The 9,824-nt window shown below is 43.9% G+C and overlaps 1 long non-coding RNA gene across 1 annotated transcript; it reads right to left on the reverse strand.

The window, feature by feature from the left end:
- Nucleotides 1-213: 213 nt before the first annotated feature.
- On the reverse strand, nt 214-8,529 carry LOC115559989 (uncharacterized). The gene is made up of 2 exons (XR_003979664.1): nt 8,470-8,529; nt 214-959 (listed from the first exon to the last, which is right to left on the reverse strand). It is a non-coding gene; the product is annotated as an uncharacterized LOC115559989 (long non-coding RNA).
- Between the last annotated feature and the right edge of the window lie 1,295 nt (nt 8,530-9,824).

Raw genomic sequence — 9,824 nt, forward strand, 5'->3', positions numbered from 1 at the left:
ACCAACAAAAAAACTAGATAAATATAATAATACTGTTTATGTAATGGTTTAGGCAGGTCAGGGACTTGCATAGCTAAAAAACTGTTAGATAAATACGTAAGGATAAAACTGGGTTTTACTTTACTAGAATAAGTCGCATGTACGTTAGATGTGGTATGCAAAAGGTAGTGCATTAGCATATGCAGAGAATAAGTAACACATAATAAGTACATAATAAGTTAAGTCCTTTATTCATCCCTTTTTTAGGGGGAAATTCTTTCTCTGCTTTTGACCCATCCGGGTAGCCGGTGAACACATACACACACAGAGGTCCACACACAGAGGTCCACACACAGGGGGGCACACACAGGGGGGCACACCGGCACTACCGGAGCAGTGGGCTGCCGCGGTGCAGCGCCGGGGAGCAGGTGGGGGTTTCAGATGCCTTGCTCAAGGGCACCTCATCCGTGGAATTTTTTCAGGATTCGAACTGGCCACCCTCCAGTTACCAGTCCAACTCCTTCACCATTATGCCACGGATGCCCCCCACTTATTACACTTATGTGTAATAAGTCACACATAGTTGGTATGCACAGGTAGCGAATAAGGACAACACGGAGGGACGTATTGGGTATATAGGAGTCAATCAATGCGAGCAATAGGTAGAATAAAAGATTAGGTCATCCAATTTAAAGAGTTAGTGTAGGAAAATCGGGTAGAATAATGAAGGGAATTGTATTGAGAAACGGTTAACACAGAAGTGATATTATGATATTTTTAACTCTGATAAGTTACCTTTGGATTCGCCCCATCATCCATCCCCATACACACTCAGGGTAATCGCCCTGATGTGTATCCATTACACACACACTTGGCTACATGGGTAACTGGGACTGAAGAATCCGTCTCCATCCCTCCACTTTGCAATCTATACCTCCTTATGGGTGGGTGGGTACTGATTGTATCCCAGGCACGGCTTCCTGCAATAAGCCAGTATGGAAGGCTGGCTAGCCAGTGAGGGGTAAGATCCCACCTTGACATCCAAAGACAGGCACAGTCACGATTACTTGGCAGTCACTGTGAGCACTGGCTCACTTGATCATGAAGTGACAAGCTGCAACCATCATAGGAAGAGCCAGTTGGTGGAAGGTGAAGGAGGAACAGGAGTCAGATATGTCAGCTCAGGCAGCGGAAGTGGTGCAATTGGAACAGGGCATGTCTCGTTTTCTTTTATTTGACTTTTGCGGTAGGGCTGGGCGGTATGGCCTAAAAAAAAATCCCTGATTTTTTCACAAAAAATACGATTTCCGATTTAAATCGATTTACATAAAAAGGCATTATGGCATGCCCTGCCATTGTAAACAGTGTAACCTGTAACATAACATAAAATGTAAAATATATAAAATATAAAATAAAATATTTCTGTAAACATAAAATATTCCTAATGATAAGAGGTAGTTCTGATAAAGTGCCAACATAACAACTTTCAACATGTGTTCATAAATATACAGTGTTACGGTAATTACCTTAAAAAAGGGAATAGTAACAGGAGAAGAATGAGAAAAACACACACGCAGCTCTTTCCTTCACTCGTCTGTATTGAATGAGGAAGAGGAGCGCGATCCCCCTACTGGAGCCCCGAGGCATTACCAACAGATCGACGAATTACCAACAGATCGACGTATTATTAAACCACACAGATATATTTCAAATGAATTATGTTTACCTGTAAAATAGATTATACATATATGAATAGATTGTTGGATACAACTTGTCACACTCGCTGCCATGTTTGTGTATCACTTTGGTAAATGCGCGCTCTGTGCGGGGGGAGGGCTGAGCCCATTCCGAACTACGGGAGCTGAGAGGGAAGCGTTGGCGGATGTTGAAGAGAAAACCGATTTTCATTAAAACAAGTGAGCGTGAGCTACACACTCGAGTTAATCGATAAAATCGGTTCATCGCCCAGCCCTACTTTGCGGTATATAGGCCTACTGACGCATGTAATGTTTTCGGTTTTGTGCATGACTGGGAACAGCGTGGTTTTAAGGCAGCTGATGGTAAACTCACCAATATCGACCTTTGGTTTTGGATATACCTTACCAATAGATAGGTTTTATTTACAGATAGTTAAGGAAAGGAACTTCAACTTGGTTGCACCAACGGCGTTGTTAGGTTTGCTTATCATTTAATGCACATGGCATTAAATGTAGTCGTTTGAAATTAAATGAAGGTGGATACTGTAATCAAAAATTTGGACTAGAAATGTCATGCTAAGGTTAAAGGACTAAATAGAATTAGGTAGATGCACTATCTATAGCACTACTGAGTTATCACATGCAAGCTAATAGAATGATACAGCTAACCTTGCATGAAATGCCTACGGTTAGATTCATGCCTTTGCCTAAGTTTCAAGGGTCCCATAAGGGACTTCCATTAGATCAATTAAAAATAGAATTAACCAAAATATGTTTGAACTATATAGATATGGATATGTTATTGGCAGAGCAAGGAGGGGTGTATGGGATGATAGGGACGACATGTTGTACTTTTATCCCCAATAACACAGCTCCGGATGGGTCGGCGGCCAGGGCGCTGGCAGGATTACAAACCCTTAGGTTTGAATTAGTAGAGATCTCCAGCATTAATGACCCTTTCACAGGATGGATGGAGAACATGTTTGGTAGGTGGAAGGGCATGATCCAGTCAGTGCTCGTCGCGGGAATAGTGGCAGTAACAGTGTTAATTGTGGTCGGCTGCTGTTGTATTCCCTGCGCATGAGGGCTACTGAATCGGCTGATCACCACATCAGTGGGCGCTCCAGAAGCGTCAGGTGCCATTCAGGCTTACATGGGGATCAGATATGATCCGGTGAACATGGACGACATATCACCTGAGGGGCCTGACCCTATCCAGCTGTAACATGTAGAATAGTCAACACCTATTTTAGTAGTAGCGCCTGTATATAAGATAATCAATATCCCGGATTTACTTGAATGACGAATTATTAAACAACCAATGCTGTACCACTGCACTGATAATGGGACTGTTGAATTTCTTTGAGCCAGTTGTTTACATGTTTCTTGCTGATGACACGGACCAGTAAACGATTAAACGCATGATGGAGGCTCACATGATTTGCTAGTAACCTCTCTATGTGAGCCGCGCCCTTGACAAGGAGGGACGAACGTTGGGTTCATGAATTACAGGTCCTGATGACGACAAAGGAAACAAGAGCTGCGTCTACAACAATGTCCAGAACCCCCCACATGTAGCGGCGCACCAATACATGAAGATCACCTGAGCCATTCAAATGTCCAAAACCCCCCACATGCACCAGCGCACCAATACATGAAGATCACCTGAGCCAAAATGCATGCGAGCCTCCAGACAATCTTGAATTTTACATTTTTTGTTATGTCACTTATTTTTGTCCCCTTCACTTTAATGGGTGCTGAAAATGTATCACTTTGTCGCATATAACCAGAAGTATTAATTTGGATTTCTATGAATGCATTTATCTATGTGCCTATATGACTATATAATTGTATGACAACCAGGTAATATGCTTATTGTTGTATTGTTGACAATGACCTGTATTTCCTATGAGACCCACCAAGGTGAATGCCGTTTCAGAATTAGGGGGACGTGTTGTGGTTTTATCTCCCCTATGGAGTTTTTCCACCTCGGTCGGTGGTGTTGATGATTTTTTCCTACTTTGACTATGTTTTCGGTGTGGTAAATGGTGCTTATGGCTTAACATCTTATAGAATGGTCATCTGAGATGACCATGGAGGGATTGTTGTGTAATTTAAGCACATAAGCTAGCCCCACATAGCCACAAGGGAGCAGGATCATACACATAAGCTGCATTACCCCCACATACCCACAAGGAGAGCAGGACCGAACATATAAGCTGTAATAACTACTCCAAACACAGATGGCAGCATCTTTGGAAAGACGAGGAAGCCGGAGCCAATACGTCACGTAGGCCACGCCTACTTGATACAACCGCGGAGCGGGAGTGAGATCAAGTCAGAAACATATGGCAGCCCCGTTTGTAGCCCCGTTGCTAGAAGACAGGTCAGCCGTGTGTCGCTCCACTCGCGCGCTAATTCCAATTCTCCTCCTTTTGCTTCATAGTTACCATACCGAAATACTTTAACAAATAAAGTGAGTTAAAGGCGATCCGGTTTATATCAAAACACATCTGGTGAACTCAACTAACTGCCCCACACGTAACACTGTTACGTATTTTAAAAGGTCCCATGGCATGAAAATCTGACTTTATGTGGTTTTCTAACATAAATATGAGTTCCCCTAGCCTGCCTATGGTCCCCCAGAGGCTAAAACTTGCGTTCAGTGTAAATCGAGCAGTAGGTGTTCTGCTCGCCTTTGAAGAAAACGGAGGCTCAAGCACGCTGATTTGGAATGTGGTCCCATATGTCGTCATAAAGGATCTAAGCTCCTCCCCTTTCTCTGCCTAGCCGCCCAGAGAATTTGGCCCGCCAATGAGACACGACCCTGCGAGCGCCACACGTGTGTGTGTGTGTGTGATTACACACACTGTAACGCAAGTGATTGCTGTCGGTTCTTTGACGTCTCTTGTATTTCCACAACGGGACTGTAGTGGGGGTTATCTCAGGCATGGTTGAGAAGGAATTTGGGGAAAGGAACTTTGGCTTTGACTCCCTGAAGTACATGAACTGCGACATGCCGCCGGTTGCCGCGAGGCACCACTGCCGCGAAGCACCACCGCTCGGCAGCGGGCAGCGCGCTCGTCAGTCTACTTCAGATTGATGTGGAAGTGGAAGATCCAGAGACGTCGGAGAACCCGACGAAGTCGTTTGTGATTCATAATATCGTCTGGAGGCGCACACAGCTTTTGGCCGTGATAATATGTATTATATGATATAGATATCTGTATTATATGATATTATTTAGATATATGCTGCGTTTCCACTGCAGGGTGCGGTACGGTTCAGTTCGCAAAGGTGCGGTACGGATTGCGTTTCCACTGCCAAAAGATTTAACCGAACCGTACCGCACCCTGCAGTGGAAACGCGGCAATAGAGCTCCAGGACTGTAACGCAAGTGTTGTACACTTCCTTGTTATTTGGATAAGCGTTCTGCTTTTGGTGTTATGGCGCATAACACAACGGACTCTCGTCTCTGGTATTTCTACAACGAGACTCGTAGTGGGGGTTATCTCAGCCATGGTTGAGAATGAATTGGGGGAAAGGAACTTTGGCTTTGACTCCCTCAAGAACATGAACCACGACATGGAGGAGAAAGGGATTGTTGGCCGCGAATGTCTCCCACTAGAGCCCCGCTTCCCGCTGCCGAGGGACCAACGCCTCGGCGCTGCAGGAGGCGGAGGTGCCTAAGTGCTGCCCAACAACAATCCCTTTCTCCTCCATGTCGCAGTTCAGTCTACTTCAGATTGATGTGGACGTGGAAGAACCAGGAACGTCTGAGAACCCAACGCGGTCGTTTGAGATTCATAATATCGGCTCATACAGCTTTTGGCCGTGATAATATATTTTATATGATATAGATATCTATGTATAATATGATATTATTTAGATATAGAGCTCCAGGACTCCCGTGTGTTCTAGAATATTTACAGAACACTGCTAAAGGCTGTGTGCGCCTCGCCATTGCGATACATCCACTGTAAACAGAGCGCATGGTACCGTGGCTGCAAGCTGCTCAGGGCCACACCCCCACCCTCCTCCTTGACCCGCCTCGCTCCTCCTCATTTGCATTACAGCTACAGACACCAAAACAGCGCATTTGGGGGAAGCTCAATGTGCGACTGGCTCGGAGTGGCTGTAACTCTGCACGACGGCTGAATTTCGGGAACGTCTTTGAATACTGTGTTAGTGGCCCACTAATACCTATATTAAAGCATCCATACAATAGCATGTCATGGGACCTTTAAGCACATAAGCTGCCCCCACATAGCCACTAGGAAGCAGGATCGAATACACAAGCTGCATTACCCCCGAATAGCCACTAGGAAGCAGGATCGAACACACAAGCTGCAATAGCTACTCCAGCCACAGATTGCAGCACCTTTAGACGGGTGAGGAGGGCGGAGCCAATACGTAACATAGGCCACGCCTACTTGATACAAACCAGAGCGGGACTCAGATTTGAGGTCAGAAACATGCGGCAGCCCGTTGAGAGAACCGGGGGAAGCCCCGGAGCTTGAAGTAGCTCTGCGGTATTTCTCTCCACGCATGTTAGATACAATTCCCCCCCTTTTGCTTCATAGTTACCATACCGAAATACTTTAACAAATATAGTGAGTTAAAAGCGATCCGGATTGGACTACTTTCTTCAGGAACGCGACAACACAAAGCTTCTTTTATCAAAAAACCCACCCTAACGTAATTTTGATGAGAAAGGTTTTCTCTGTCAGTTGTCAAAAAAAGTGGACGGACATGGTCTCCATAGCAACGACCTCAGCTACCCAACACTGATTAAAAAAACGTTTGTTTCTCTCAATCAAAGCACAAAACGGGACAACTGATGCCCATAAACTTAACCCATACATGTTGTTAAAATCGCCGTTAATGTGCAGCCATCGGGTCTTCCGTTAGCCAATGGGATGAATGAATGCTCATAGCTTCATATATTACCGTGGAGGGATTACTTTGCAATAAGTGGAAAACCCCCTGCGTCGAAAAAAGAAGCGCAAGGTCCTCCGTTACCCAATGGGATGAATGCTCATAGCGTCTCTGTGTACAGCCATCGGGTCCCCTGTGAAGGGGTTACTTTGTAACGAGTTGAAAACCCCATGCGTCGAAAAAATAAGCACAAGGGTACCCTTTTGCATCAGAAACTGAAGCCAAAGTCAATGACCGTTCGTCAAAAATCGACGCGCTCGGAGTGAGAATGTGTTGCTGTGTTATATGTAGGGCAGTTCGCTGAATTCAACAGATGTGTTTTGATATGGGTAGGTAAAAAGGTAAAGCCAAATAATAGATTTATAGCATTTAACATGAACAAATTGTATAAAATCAAAATATGTTTTTTTTTTACAAAATAAGCTTTGTAGGCCTTGTATTAACACATCAAAGTTGGTTTGACACAAAATCGTCCCTCATAGCCAGTGCTAAATAGATTTTTCGAATGTGTTGAATATCCAACGTCAAATATTAAACTAACTTTACCACGCTGTGAGGGCAACGGGCTGCAGCTGACAACGCGGACGAACGCTGGGCGGAGACGTTGTAATTTCAATTTCTAATTTTTTTGCGCGCAAGTGTGAAGAAAAATGAAGTTCATCAACTGAATCTACATATGGACTTGCTTACACACACACACACACACACACACACACACACACACACACACACACACACACACACACACACACACACACACACACACACACACACACACACACACACCAAAAAACAAAGAAAGAAGTAATAGGACCTATTATTAGTTTTGAGCCACTCCAGTCTGTTACCTCTCCTCTCTGGAGGGGCGTCCATCTTTAAAGCTAACAGGATGATTCATGGAGTGGTCACTCTTCATGGAGACACAGCTGGGTCCAGGGGAGTCTGCTCTCTCCTGCTGGACTCTTCTAGAAAAACAAGAAAAAAGCTTTTTCAACTCTCATTTACAGCTGTAAAGCTGTAAAAGTGTTAAAAACAGCTCAACTCTATGCAAATGACCTGGTAGCGTTTCAGCTGTACATGACCACCAGCTAATCGGAATGTAGATGTCTCTCGTCGGCATGGGTCCCAATAAACATACATTGTGGTAGGAACTTTAGTTCCTATTTCCTACCACAAATCTGTTCCTTCCTTCCTTCATCATGGTGCGTGAAAGAATAATTGCGGCTGTTGCAGGGCATCGTATATCATACGATCGTATATCATACGAGCCTGTTCATTTACAGGGACAGGATTAAGAAAGCAAAGGCGTGGGACGATGTGGCCAAAGAAGTTGGCCACATCGTAAGGGGTGTTAGTAAGCTTATTACCCTCGCAGTGCTGTCAGCTGCAACCTGTTCTCACTCCACCACAAGCACATTATTTATCTGATGTTACTTTTTATGCTGTTGCATATCAATCCGAACTGCTGTGGTGAGGTGAAAGGAACGGGCTGCAGCTGACAACGCGGAAGAGCGTTGGGCGGAGATGTTCGCGCATTTCAGAAGCAGGGAGATACCGCACAAAAATCTATTTCTAATTTCAATTTCTAATTTTTTTGCGCTCTAAGTCATTGAGAGCAAGTGTGAAGATAAATGAAGTTCATCAACTGAATCTACATATGGACTTGCTTATATTCACACACACACACACACACACACACACACACACACACACACACACACACACACACACACACACACACACACACACACACACACACACACACACACACACACACACACACCAATAAACAAAGAAAGAAGCAATAGGAAACACCATTCGTTTTTAGCCACTCCAGTCTGTTTGAAACTCCTACCTCTCCTCTCTGGAGGGGCGTCCATCTTTAAAGCTAACAGGATGATTCATAGAGTGGTCACTCTTCATGGAGACACAGCTGGGTCCTGGGGATTCTGCTCTCTCCTGCTGGACTCTTCTAGAAAAACAAGAAAAAGGCTATTTGGACGTTTGATAGAAGATGTATTTTAATAATCTGATTATTTAATAATCCCCACCTTTTTCAATAGACTGAAAATCTGAACCAGGATATCCCTCTCATTCCCACCTTGTCAACAACACACATACAGCTCTTACTCAGACTAATGATGGAGTCATGATGTATCACTGCTGAGCCCTAAGATGGACAACAGTCACAGACAGAGAGATCCTCTTCTTACCTTTTAGCTTTGCTCCGGCGGCCAAGATCCCCAGACAGAGTGGTCTTAGAGGTAGGACCCTCCTCCTCTCTCTCCTCATCCATAGTAGACTGGAGAACTGGACACAAACACAACTACATATTGTTTCTGTGGATTATATTTGAGTACCAAATGTGAAATTACTGCAGTGAGACTTCCTATCCTCCTCCTGTCTGATATACACACACACACACACACACACACACACACACACACACACACACACACACACACACACACACACACACACACTCTATCACTCTCTATGTCTAGATCTGCACTCGTATTACTCTCTATGTCTAGATCTACACACTCTAGAAGTCTTCGTCTAGATCTCAACACTCAATCACTATCTATGTCTAGATCTACACACCATCACCATCTATACCTAGATCTACACACTATCACCATCTATACCTAGATCTACACTCTTATCGCTTTCTATGACTAGATCTACATACTCTATCACTATCTATGTCTAGATATCATACACACTCTTATCACTCTCTATGTCTATATGTACATACTCTAGCATTCCCCCGGAAGATGGTTTCACACTTGACTGAAAGTTTTAAGATTTATTGAAAAATCCCCAAATCCAACGTAAGAGCTGGTTACAAAACACAAACAATAAATCGTTAGCTTACTTTACATTCGGTTTTCACGGTGTTTTCATCACATTAAGATGGCATCAATTCAACTTAACCGGGGCTAATAAAGTTATCACAAACGCCAAAAAAATGTATTACAGTATTAGTAAACTTGTTCGGAGGTTGCTAAATATCTTTAACCGTCAGCATATCTGCAGTTATATTGCCGCTTTCACAGAAGCTACGTTGAACTTATTATTGCAGTCAAAAGTCCGCAGGATAACAGGAAATACAAAAACGCACGCTTCAAAATAAAAGCCTTGTGCTAATAAAACAGGAAGTAAGACAATAAAAGCTTATGCTGCTATCCATTTGGATTTACGAAGTGG

The sequence above is a fragment of the Gadus morhua genome, chromosome 15, assembly GCF_902167405.1.
Source record: "Gadus morhua chromosome 15, gadMor3.0, whole genome shotgun sequence".
Taxonomy (NCBI): Eukaryota; Metazoa; Chordata; class Actinopteri; order Gadiformes; family Gadidae; genus Gadus; species Gadus morhua.